This window comes from Choloepus didactylus, chromosome 21 (genome assembly GCF_015220235.1).
Source record: "Choloepus didactylus isolate mChoDid1 chromosome 21, mChoDid1.pri, whole genome shotgun sequence".
NCBI classification, from domain to species: Eukaryota; Metazoa; Chordata; class Mammalia; order Pilosa; family Megalonychidae; genus Choloepus; species Choloepus didactylus.
In genome coordinates, this window is record NC_051327.1 from 21,921,091 (window position 1) to 21,933,431 (window position 12,341).

The 12,341-nt window shown below is 48.3% G+C and overlaps 1 long non-coding RNA gene across 1 annotated transcript; it reads left to right on the forward strand.

Moving 5' to 3' along the window:
* Window positions 1–26: 26 nt before the first annotated feature.
* On the forward strand, window positions 27–10,565 carry LOC119517461. The gene is made up of 2 exons (XR_005213531.1): window positions 27–103; window positions 9,004–10,565. It is a non-coding gene; the product is annotated as an uncharacterized LOC119517461 (long non-coding RNA).
* The last annotated feature ends 1,776 nt before the right edge of the window (window positions 10,566–12,341 follow it).

The following is a 12,341-nucleotide window of genomic DNA, read 5'->3' on the forward strand; positions in this document are numbered from 1 at the left end:
CGTCACGGGCCTGCCTCGGGGTCGCACCCTCACCCACTTCCGGCGCGCGGGCCGCGGGCGCGCTGAGGTGCGAGAGCGGTGGGGTCGCGTCGCGCCGGCTCGGGTGAGTGGAAACGGGGGTCCCCGGGACGGGGTGGGAGGCGCGGGCCGGCTGTCGGGGAGGTTCCCGCCGGCTGCAGTGTCGCCCTCGAGCGGTTTAGGCTGGGGGAGGAAATCGCCTACACGTGTGTCCTCCCTTTGCTAAGCTGGCTCGGTGCGGTGGGGCCGCGGGTGGCGACGGACGGAAAGCCCGATTCCAGCAGGCTCGGGGGGAAAAATGAGGAAGTTGAGCGGCTTCTCAAGAAATTATGCACAGAATTACCACATGACCCGGCAGTTCCACTCCTGGGTGTAGACCCCAAAGAATTGAAACCGGGGACTCGGGGATGCTGCGTGCCCGGGTGTTCACGGCGGCACGATTCACGGGAGCCCGAAGGTGGGAACCACCCGGTGTCCGTCCCGCGACGAGTGGACACACAAAGCGGGGTGTGTCCATAGGGTGGGATGTTATGGGGCCGTAAAAGGGAATGACGCGCCCATCCGTGCTGCCGCGGGCAAGATCGTTGACAACATGACGGGCGAGTGAAAGAAGCCAGACACAAGAGGACAAAGGTTGTGTGATTCCACTTGCAAGAAGTGTCTAGAATAAGCAAATCATAGAAACAGAAAGTAGAAGAGCGGATACCAGGGGAATAGGAGGTTACTGCCTAATGGGCATAGAGTTTCTATTTGAGGGGATGAAAACGTTTTGGAAATGAATGATGGTTGTATTCCTTAGGCTTCTCTAGGGAAACAGAACCAACAGGAGATATCTGTAAATGTGGGATTTTATAAAAGCGTCTCATGCAACTGTGGGGATGCATGAGTCCAAATTCTATAGTGCAGGCTGAGAGCTGGCATCTCCAGTGAAGAGGTCTTCAGTGAACTCCCCAGGAGATGCTGGCTGGCTGAAGAAGTCGAAGTTTTCTATTCAACCTTAAAAGATTTTCAACTGATTGGGTTAAATCCAGCTGAGTGAATTCTCTCATTGCGGAAGATATGCCCTTCGTTGATGTAATCATTCACAGGTGCAGCCAATTGACTGAAGATTTAATTATCAGCCTTCTGGTTCATTAATGAGCCACAAATGTCCTTGCAGTAACAGTTAGGCCAGTGCTTGCTTGACCAGACACCTGAGCACCATGGCCTGGCCAAGTTGACACATGAACCTAACCATCACAATGCTGATGGCAGCACCACGCTGTGAACATAATTAATGCCACTGAGTAAGTAATGCAGTTAAAAATGCTTAAAATGGCAAACTTTATGTTATATATGCTTTTAACACAATAATATTGGAGAAAAAAAAAGAGACGATTAGTGAGAGGCCAGACACAGCTGGACATGGGCTTAAACGGTGTCACCTGGGCCTCCTGTCTCCTCTGTTCCCCTTCCTTTCTGAAAGGCTTTTTCTGAGCATCATGGCTGGGGCAGCCCCAGCTGACCACCTCCAGTGAGAGAAAAAGCAGAAGCTCAAGAGTTAGGGCTTGTTGGTCCCTGTGTCTAACCTTGACCCTGCTTAGGAAAAGGCTGTAGGAACTGGCTTAGCCTGGGGATGTCTGCAGAGCCCACCTGGAGCACAAGGGCTCACTGAGGCAAAGGGATGTTCCCCAGGGGAAGATTCCAGAACTGTTGGCAGGGGGCAGAGTGGCTGCTAGAGTGTGAAAACATGACCTGGAGGTCAGGGGGACCTGGATTCCGATTGGTCTGTGACACTGTGGCTGCAAGCTCTCGGGCCAGCCAGTTCTCTCTGGCCTCCCTGTTCACGTTAAAGGAGGTGTTGAATTAGCCCTTGTGGTCCATTGCAGTCCTGATGTGCCATGACACATGGGGACGCAGTGCAAGTTGTTCTTAGGGTCTTGATAGAGCAAACCTTCTGGGGTAGCTGTCCCCCTCCGGAGTTGGCTCTTTTCCAGTGTCAGGAGGTCTGTATTTTTCTGCCCACATCGCATCTGATAATCTTCATCCCCCCTTCTCCTTTTTACTTTATTTTTAACCCTGTTCATTTTTCATTTCTTCTCCATCCTAACCTTACCATTCTTTCCCAGACCAGACACAGTGGGTTCAGATCCCAGCTCCATCACTTGCTGTGTGAGTTAACCTCTGTCCCTGTTTTCTCATTTGTAACATGGGAAATAACAACAGCAACTGCCCCTTTGGGTTGTTGAGCAGTTGAAATGAGAACGTGCTTGTAAAGAACTTACAACAATGCCTGGAACCCAATGCTCAGATAGCAGCTAGTGTTGTTATAACCTGCGTGTATTCAGGTTTGGAGCACTTGGCCATTTACATCACTGCTTACTGAGAGTTCTCAAAGCACTTTCAAAACAACATTTCAAATGACTGATGGAGGGCTGCTTTCAGGATGACAGACATTGCTACACTTATATATATCCAGGGTTTGGAACAAGTAGTGGGGGCTGGATGGATGTACTGGTTGCCCGTCAGCTTCAGGAGAGAGCTCAGGCATTTCTGAATGGCCTCTCCGAATGGCCTGGCTCCACCTTCCCTTTTTTTTTTTTTTTTTTTCTCATAATTCTTTTTCTTTAATGCAATTTTATTGAGATATATTCACATACCATACAAACCATCCAAAGTATACAATCAATGGCTCAGTATCATCACATAGTTGTGCATACATCACCATGATCAATTTTAGAACATTTTCATTACTCCAGAAAAGAAATAAAAATAAAGAAAATCCAAATCTTCCCATACCCCTTATCCTCCCCCAACCCTGTTACTGACGCACAGTATTGGTGTGGTACCGTTGTTACTGTTGATGAAAGAATATTAAGATATTACTATTAACTACATTCCATAGTTTTCAAAAGGTACACTTTTTTCATATATACTCTTTTAATATTAACTCTTTGTAACAGTATTGTACATTTGTTTCATGAAAGAACTATTTTTTTAATATATTTTTACAGTTAATCATAGTGATTGTCTGATTTTTTTGCTGGAAGTTTTCCCTCCTTCAGTTCTTTGAAGTTGATTGATCCTATAGCAATCACTCCCATTTTCATTACCTTCAAATTCATTAAATTCATAATTACTCTTCTTCTCTGGGAGAATTTTCTGTGAGACAATAAGAATTGATTTATAACATATTTTTTTCCAAATTTATTATAAGAATTCTACTTTGCATGGGCACTCTTAGGTGTAATGAGGGCAGCCTTGTTCACAGAAAGCTTTTCCATATTTATTACCTTCAAAAACTTGCTCCCAAATCTGAACTATCTAATGCTCACTAATTTCCTTTTGATAACCGAGAACTTTCATTTCTATTTTATTCATAAAAATTTTCTTCACAATAAGTTCTCTCTTCTCTAATATTAAGGAGCCATAACTCACATTCATTAAACTCATCATCTTCTTTCTTGAAGATTTACAGAGAGGGACGAATGGTATGAGACCCAGGGAAGTAGGCTCTGCAGTGTCACATTTACAGGATAGTTTTCTTAAAGGAAAAATGTCAATGCCTGGATTACAAGGTGTTCCTGGATGTTTATCTTGCTCTGAAGCCAACATGTTGGTGGTGGTGAAAAAAATTTGCCACAAATGTTTGGTTTTTCTGGCTCTTCTCTAAGAGATCATCATCTGGGAGAGAGTGAAGGGCACTGTATTTTCCTCCTGGCTCCATCACAAACAAAAAGAATGTCCCTGGACAAGTCAGTGACCCTTTCAGGCCCAACTTCTTTAAAGCTTTCAAATGAATTGGAGGTAGATACCCTTGGAAATCCTTCAGGAAACATCACTCTGGGATTCTTCTTTTCCTGGCCTGGGATCGCGGACCCGAGCGCCGCCCAGGAGGAGCCGGGCCTGGGGGTGTTGAGGGGGGCGCGCGTAACCGCCCTGGGACCGTGCTCCGTCTCCCGGGTCTGAAGTTGTCCACGTGGGGCTTGCGATCGGCGTGGGGAGGGTCGGGCGGGTGGTGGCGGCGGCGGGCGGGGTCGTGGGCGGACCAGGGCTGTCGCGGCCGTTTCTCGGCCCCGCGGCTGCAGCTCCCTCGCGCGTCCCCTCGCCTCGCTCGGCCGGGTCTGGGCGCGTCCCTCGCGGCCACGCGTCTCGGGACAGCTCCGCGGCCGCGTCCCCGGCCGCCGTGGGTGGAGTTTCCCTGGCTGGAAACTTAATCGCCTCTGTTGGTCCATTCCCAATGGTCACGGATTTGCCTTCTTAATCGCGCTGAATTTTCCGACTTTTCAAAAATGGATTCTACGCGTTATCAAGTGGGCTTCCTGTGGGGCGTCTGTTCTCGGGAGCCTCTGGCAGCTGCTGCCATCATCCTCCACATCAGCACTAGCGCAGGTTCCTCATCCTTGGCTGCAGGTTACAATCACCAGGTGGAGTTTAGTGAAACGCCCATGACGATTCCCGCCTTCAGAAATTCCAGGCGTCGCAGGCTTCCCCACCTTCCCTTTTGCAGCCTCATTTGTGTCACAGCCTGGAAGCTCCAACCTTGGCGGAGCTCACCACTGCTGGCCCTCGCTCCTGTGTCAGACCTCCAGGTTTCCTGCAGGCAGCCCTCACCGTCCCAAACATCCCAGCCACCTTCTTTCTTCACCTTCCTTTCTCATTGAGCTTTCTAGACGCAGCTCATCGGTCAGCTCTTCCTGAACCCCAGGGAAAGGAGACCTGGATTTTTATGCCCTTGTACTTTGTACTGTTCATCATAAACCCTTACATGTTGGATTATGATCCTTTGTTTACGTATCTGCTTCCCTGATCACACAGCGAGGTCCTCAAGGGAATGACTTTCTTCACTCACATTAGAATCTCCAGGGCTTAACGATTATCTACGACATAATAGGTACTCCATTTTTATTAAAGGGATGAATATCCCCACCTGTATCCCCCAGACACTGAGCAGGTCAGGCGTTGAGAGATGTTGGAAGAGCCAGAGCAGAAAAGGCAGGGATTAGCAGAACCCACACCTGCCGCCTCCTCTCCCTCTGTGCTCCCCCCACCATCTCCACCAGCAGTTCCCCGGCCGCGGGGTCCTCTCCCGACCACCGTCCTCGTCGGTGCTCTAACCTGGCCCTGCAGCAGGCCTCTTGGCACCCGAGCTGGAGCTGCTTGTGCTGTCCCTAGGCTCTTTCTGATGACATATCTGTTAACCATCGTTGAACTTTTCTGTTCTCTGTGGAAACTTTCTCACTGGGTGTAAATGCTTAGGAACAAGTGATTCACGGTCTTTTTACTTTACTTTTGCATGTAGCCGTCATCCCTTTGTAAAGCCCGTGAGTCAAACGTTTGGCCGTGAGCGTGGCCCTCCTGGGTGGGGGGGGGGTCCCCAGCAGCCTGGCTCCTCCCGCTTCATCTGCCACTTCTCACCGCGCAGGCTGCTGGTGCCAGCTCCCCGGGCAGCCCACTCTGTGCACAGCTCCTTGCTTTACACTCTGCTAATTCAATTGCAATTAAAAAGACTTTCGTTTTTCCTTGGGACGCTTAAGGTACAAGGTGAAGTAGCTAACAATGCAGTGTTTGCCCCACCCTTGGCAAGAAAACTTGCAGATTGTCAATAAAAATTTGAACCATGAAAAAAGAAAACATGCATTAAAGTGCAACGCGAAGTTCGTGTGCTCATCCAGATTCTCATATCTAAATATGGGCAACAAGGCTGAGCAGCAAAGAAGTGATGTTTTTGTTTCTCAGGAAAAAATAATTAAAACCACATAAAACCTCTAAAACCTAAAAAACAAACAATGAGCCAAACCTGGAAGCCAGTGACAGCTGCTGATGCCGAGCAAGCCCAGCTGTCTGACCGCTGATGATGGACAGTCTTGCGAACACGGCCTGGTCGGGCAAGCAGCCCACAGACATTGACGGGGCGTCCCCAATGTGTTAAGGGACGCGTGCTAGTTTACCATGTTAGGTCTGTTGGGGATTCAGATTGACCAAGAAAGTGCCAACACTTGCAGCTGAAAAGCTTCAGTGGGGAGAGAAAAATTCATTAGAGGGCAGGAAAGACTGTAACCAGTGGGGGTGTGAATAAGGGTGATTACTTAGGAGTTAAGTAGGATAAACTGATGAGGTCAGGGGTAAAGCACAAGGGTCAGGGGCAAAGTAAAGCCTTTGTTAATTTGCTTAGCATAAACGCCTCTCCAGGAAGCAAAATGAAACTTTAACTTGAGTCCCTAATGTTTATGTCCCAGTACGCGTGTGTGAGTCCCTGCAGCTATCCAGTGGGCCAGAAGCTTCCATTTGCCTTATGCAGCACACCCCCCACACACACACACACAAACCCCACCACAAGGTTTTACCCACTGACAGTTGTTGGAGGAACTTCTAAAGATGGTAAACTCTCACAGTCGGTTCCAAACCAAGTTATACTTGCATCTACTATACAAATATATGATACGTATATATGTATTTTTTCCTTGCAGTATATTTTAAAAATTCAGTTTATAGACAGATTCTTTTAAGTTTTTTAAGTACAAGTAGCAGAATGAAAATATTAGTGCTATTTATATTTATTTTAGAAGTTTGCTATATACAAATTTAATTCTGATCACTATAAAGAGTGCTTTCATAAGTGAACTGCATATAAGGCGTTTTCATGAAAGCATTAACAATGAATAAAATAACCTGATTACATTTAAACAAAGCTGTCTATCTGAAACCATTTACACTGAATGTTTGCAAGGGTTATGGACACTCAATTACAGAATATAATGTCAGCCAGATATTATATTCTGACACCAGAAATAGAATTTGCCAAACAAAGCAATTGTACCTAAAATGTCTTTCATTATATAAATCTATATTTTTAATGGAATTTTATTGAGATATATTCACAAAACAGAAACCATCCAAATTTCATTGCATTTTACAGTAATCTACACCGATGAGTTTTATTTAGTGTCATTAACTTGGTCCAGGCTGGAGTTCCCTATCCTAAACCCCATCCGTTCTCTCAAATGCAGCAGTGGAGCTCCCCTCCTGGTCCGGCTCTACTGATCCTTGTGCAGCTCTCTGAAGCGAGCAGGGCCCAGAGTAGTGGGGTGATAGTCCAGGGGGCCCAAAAGTGGGGCCTTGACCCATGTCTTCCTCGACATTCTGTTAAGCTTCTTGGCTCTGCTCCAAAAGCCAGTAATCTACAATGGTCAGAACTAGAGTTAGCAAAGAGGTGTCACTAACTTCTTTCCAAGAAGGAAAGGTGATGGACATTTTATAGACACTTTGAAGAGAAAAGGGGGACGCTAACTGGATGAGATGCTAGGATACAACGCATAAACCCAGGCACAGGGCCACTCTAATTCCACATCTACATGTGGTAGAAATAACGTAAGAAAGTATCCTAATGACCTTGAGATAGGGAAGGGCTGCTAAAAAAGGACCTAAAAAGCACCAGCCTTAAAGGAAGAGATTGATACTACTTTGAAATCAAGGATTTCTCTTTACCAAGACACCATTAAGAGGGTGCGAAGGCAAGCCATGGTGGAAGATGTCTGCACCACACAGAAGCAACAGGGGCTAGTGTCCAGAGTGTAGAAAGAGATCCTGCAAAACAGTGAGAGAAAGACATCCTATTTGAATAAAAGGCAAAGAACTTGAGCAGGCACTTCAAGAAAGTAGGAAGTACAGATGGCCAGCAAACTTGCAGAAAAGCGCGCAGACTCATCAGGGTGCAGGGAAATGTGGATCAGACCCACGGTGAGCTGCCCGCTTGGGCCCAGGCGGAAGTGTCTTCTCTAGTGAAGCTGCCACAGCAGTGCCTCCGATGAGGGATGCCCCGGGGTGGCAGGCATGTCCTCAGCTCCATTGTGACAGCCCCAAGTGTCCACCGTAAGTGGAACAGATAAGTAAGTGTGGTGTATTCATAGAGCAGAACCAAAAAGGAAGACAGCTAAATGCGGGCAGTGTGGGTGACTCTTGAACAGAGGCTGAGTGAAAAAGAACCAGACTCCAAAGACTTCACTATATAAATACCCATTTGTGTGTGAAGTTCAGGGACAGGCAAGGACTTATTTAAGGTGTTTGAGGATCTTTGTTTGGTGGTAAAAGTATGAGGACAAATATTCCAGTTTGCTAAAGCTGCCAAAATGCAAAAATATCAGAATTGGATTGGCTTTTACAATGGGGGTTTATTAGTTTACAAATTTACAATTTTAACTAAGGCTAGGAAAATTTCCCAGTTAAGGCATCAGCAGGATGATACCTTCTCTGAAGAAAGGCTGATGGCATCTGGGGTTCCTCTGTCACATGGGAAGGCACGTGGCTGGAGTCTGCTGGTCCTCTGTCGGGTTTAGCTTCTGGTTTCTGTTGCTCTCTCCAAAATGTCTCTGAGCTTCTGTCTTGGCTTCTCTCTTAGCTTCTCCCAGGGGCACACTCTGGATTTATCTTAGCTTCTCTCAGTTTCTGTTGGTCCTTCTTGCTTTTCCTGGGAGCAAACTCTGGGCTTCATCTCTTAGCATCTACAAACATCTTTCTGTCTGCTTCTACAAGCATCTGGGTCTATGTTGGCAGTGAACTCTTGTTCTCTCCCTGAGTTCTCGGAAGGACTCCAGTAAACTAATTAAGACCCGCCTTGAATGGACGGGGTCACATCTCCACCAAAATAATCTAATCAAAGGGTCCCACCCACAATTGGGTGGGTTACATCTCTGTAGAAACAACCTAATCAAAAGATTCCACCCACCATAAGTCTGCCCCCACAAGAGTGGATTGAAAGAACATGGTCTTTTATGGGGTACATAACAGATTCAAACCAGCACAACAAGCAAGGAAGTGATTACCCTAGTGTTACCGTAACAACCAGGATGTGGATGCCTTTGGGGCCCCAAAGGGGCACGGGGACCTTGGGATCAGTGCAGTGTTCTGGGGGTTGACCTGGATGGTGGCCTTATAAGTTTTGCTTTCTAATAGTCCATAATGTTTCTGTCTCATACATTTCTTTCTGTGTGTTACATTTTTAAAAAGGACAAATGGCAAAAACAACTGCCTTGATTTCATGTGAATGGGAGAGCTTATCCAGTGGGCGCATCACACGTGACTCAAAAAATGCCGTCTGTCGAACACTCCAGAAAAAGGACAAGCTGCTGTGCCCTGGAGATCCGCTGGAGGACGCAGAGAGGGCTCTGGGATGACGGCAACACCAGTGTTGGAGATGAGGAGCAGTCTGAGTAAGGTCATTTCAGGAAAAGTCGGAGTGAAAAACATGTACCTGAGGTAATATTTTATGCAAAATGTCATTTGCAATATGTACATAAAACCAAATTGATAAATATTATAAATCTACTTCTGTTTCCTTTACATTTTGTTATGGGTTGAATTGTGTCCCCCCCAAAAATCTGTTGAAATCCTAACCCCCAGGGCCTCAGAATGGGATCTGAGTTGGAAATAGGGTCATGGCAGATGGGATTAGTGGAGATGAGGCCACACTGGAACAGAGGAGCCCTTCACCCAACATGACTGTGTCTTTGTAAGTAAAGGAGGAGGGACACAGGCGCACAGGGAGAAGGCTGGAAGATGGGGGCCGTGAGCCCAGGGTCGTCAGGGGTTGCCAGCAGCCACCAGGAGCTGGAAGGGGCAAGGACAGGGCCTCCGTGCAGGTTTCAGAGGGAGCCTGTCCCTGCCGACATCTTGATTTTGGACGTCTAGCTCCAGAAGCACGAGATGATAGATTTCTGTTGTTCGAAGCCGCCCAGTTTGTGGCACTTTGTTCCAGCAGTCCTAGGAAACCAAGACATGCTCTCAAACCGTTGAGCCAAAATTGACCAGATCTTTTTGGGGAGCTTTGCTGGGGAGACAGGCATTCACCCCACATTCCGGCAGGCCCAGGAACTGTGAGCCCAGTTTCTAGGCCTCGAGTATCTGACTGACCAGCGCCACATCCTATGCTCACATCTCAGGGGCGAGGGTCTGAGAGCAAAGACCTACTAAGACTTCAGATTTTCCACGTGGCAGAAGGGAGTTCGGGGCCTGCACCACCAAAGCTCCCGTCGCTGTGCCTTGGAACCCATCAGTGGCAGGGCTGAGACTGAGACCTGGGACCACGTGCCTTGCCACTGTCCCCTTCTGTCCTGCCTTGGGTCTGGGGACGGTGTCCACACCACCTCATTGGTTGCTGGCGTCCGAGGCTTCAGGAGTGGAGATCTCGCCTTGCCCTGCTGGACTGGGAACCTCTGGCCAGGAGCCCGAGTTGACCACCGACAAGACGAAATCCCAGCAGCAGGCCAGTAACCAGCGTGCCGGGGACTCGGGGGGCAAAGGGTACGGAAAGACGTATTCCAGGCTGCCTCGCCCGAAAGCTCCTCGTCTCCTCTTAACACCAGCTGTATCTGACCTTGAGTGCAGCATCTCCAACATAAAATCGCCAGGTTCCTCTTTTTGCCTCCCCCCATTTTATATCCAAGCACGTTTTAAAGGGGGAGGTGCTCATGTGAGGTGCCTATTCCCAGTTTATATTTTACAGGTTTTGTCTTTCTCCATACATGATAAAGATCATCAATTAAAGGAAGGTTTAGGAGTGTTGGTTTTGGGATTGTCTGACAAACGCCTTCTCTCCTGCCACGGTTCCCTAGGTGTTGTGAGCGCTCCTTACGATTCAGGCTGTTGAATGGTCAGAGGTGGGGAGGGGTGTGCGAGTGATCATTTGATTTAGGTACGGAGAGGCTGGGGGACACTGAGGCACCGGGGATTCCGCATCCGGGACAGAGGCAGCTGGGGCTGTGCCCTGAATCCCTGCTCTCCACCGCCTCTCTGTGTGGTTCTGGAATTTCCTTGAGGACGGTGATGTTCTTGGGAAGGCCTGAATAGAGTGGGACGTGGGCGTCTAGGGCAAGAGTGAAGTGGACACAGGGAACATCAAGGGCTGAGTCCAGGCTGGAGCTTGCTGGGCACCTTCAGAACAGCCAGGGGTCAGCGTGGCGGGGCCGGTGGGCGGAGGGCTGAGTGGGGGGTGGGCACCAAGAGCCTTTGGGTTTACGGCAAAGCCGCGAGCTTGTAATGAAACTCCTGAGATGCACTGATAGGAAGTGCACACAAAAGTGGTTGTAAATGCAGAAGGGTGAATGGCAGGCTGTGTTTAACTTTTTCTGATTTCCTTAAGGAGGTGTGGCAGAGAGACCCTAGGGTGGCCCGTGACCTCCGCCCCTGGCAGGCACGAGCCCGGTGTGATTCCCTCCCCTCGATGGGGGCAGGACCTGCGACTTCTTCTGGCAACAGAACACGGCAGCAGAACAGTTCTGCAGCTGTCATCAGGGTCCCACAGCCAGAAGGAGCTTGGCAGCAGCTGCCTCCCAGATACCAGCACAGCCTGGAGAGACTCTGGGCAGGGCGCCCACCCAGCCGGGCCCAGACTCCCACCCCACGCAACTGTGCTTGTCGCACAGCACAGGAAACTAATACAGTGAGATTGCTGCTGCCTGGGCATGCTGTTTTTCACCTGTTTGTAAAGCGATGATGTGTGCTTGTTTCTGTGTAAGTGGAAACAGGTAAACATTGCTTAAGTGCACAAGACAAGTTTTCAAAATGTTAATTAGTTACATGAATTTAATTAATTGAGCATCAGTCAAAGTACCATGGGTGTGGATGTTTCCTTTCCATGCCAGAAGCTCTTGGGACAGTCAGGAACCTGATCAGCAGAGAAAAGGGTATGGGTTCCAGAACCTGAGTGGAGGACCTGGCCTTCCAACCAACAGGGACATGTGTTACACCAGGAAGACAGAACACGGGCCTCTCTCTGGAGATGGAGACATCTCCATGTGGAAAAAACAGCAGAACAATATGTAGAGGGTGATCTGACATTGGAAAAAAGTCAAGCTATGTAAATGTACATATAAATGTAAATACATGGAGAAAGACTAAAAGATCTGCTCTCAACAATTCGCCATGATACGTGGAGGGGGCAGGAGGAGTCGGGCAGGGGTCCCTTACCTTAAGGTTGTGTGTCCACTTGCATATTTATGAGCAGTTTCTCATCCAGGGTGACTTTTGCCCCCCAAGGGATATCTGGCAGTGTCTGGGGACATTTTTGGCTGTCTCAGCAGTTGGGTGCCACCACCATCTGGGGGACAGAGGCCAAGGATACTGCCTAACATCCTATGGTGCCCAGGACAGCCCCCCACAGCAGAGGATTACCTGGCCCCAAAGGATGTTAGTGATGTTAATGCAGAGGTTGAGGGCCCTTTTGGGAAAGTAAGGGTGTGTTAATGTGTCAGTGATGGGCAAACAGTGGAAAGAGAGACATGGAACGAGGACATGATTTCCTGGAGGAATCTATTGAGCTGCTTAATAAACACAGAAAAAAGTTCAAC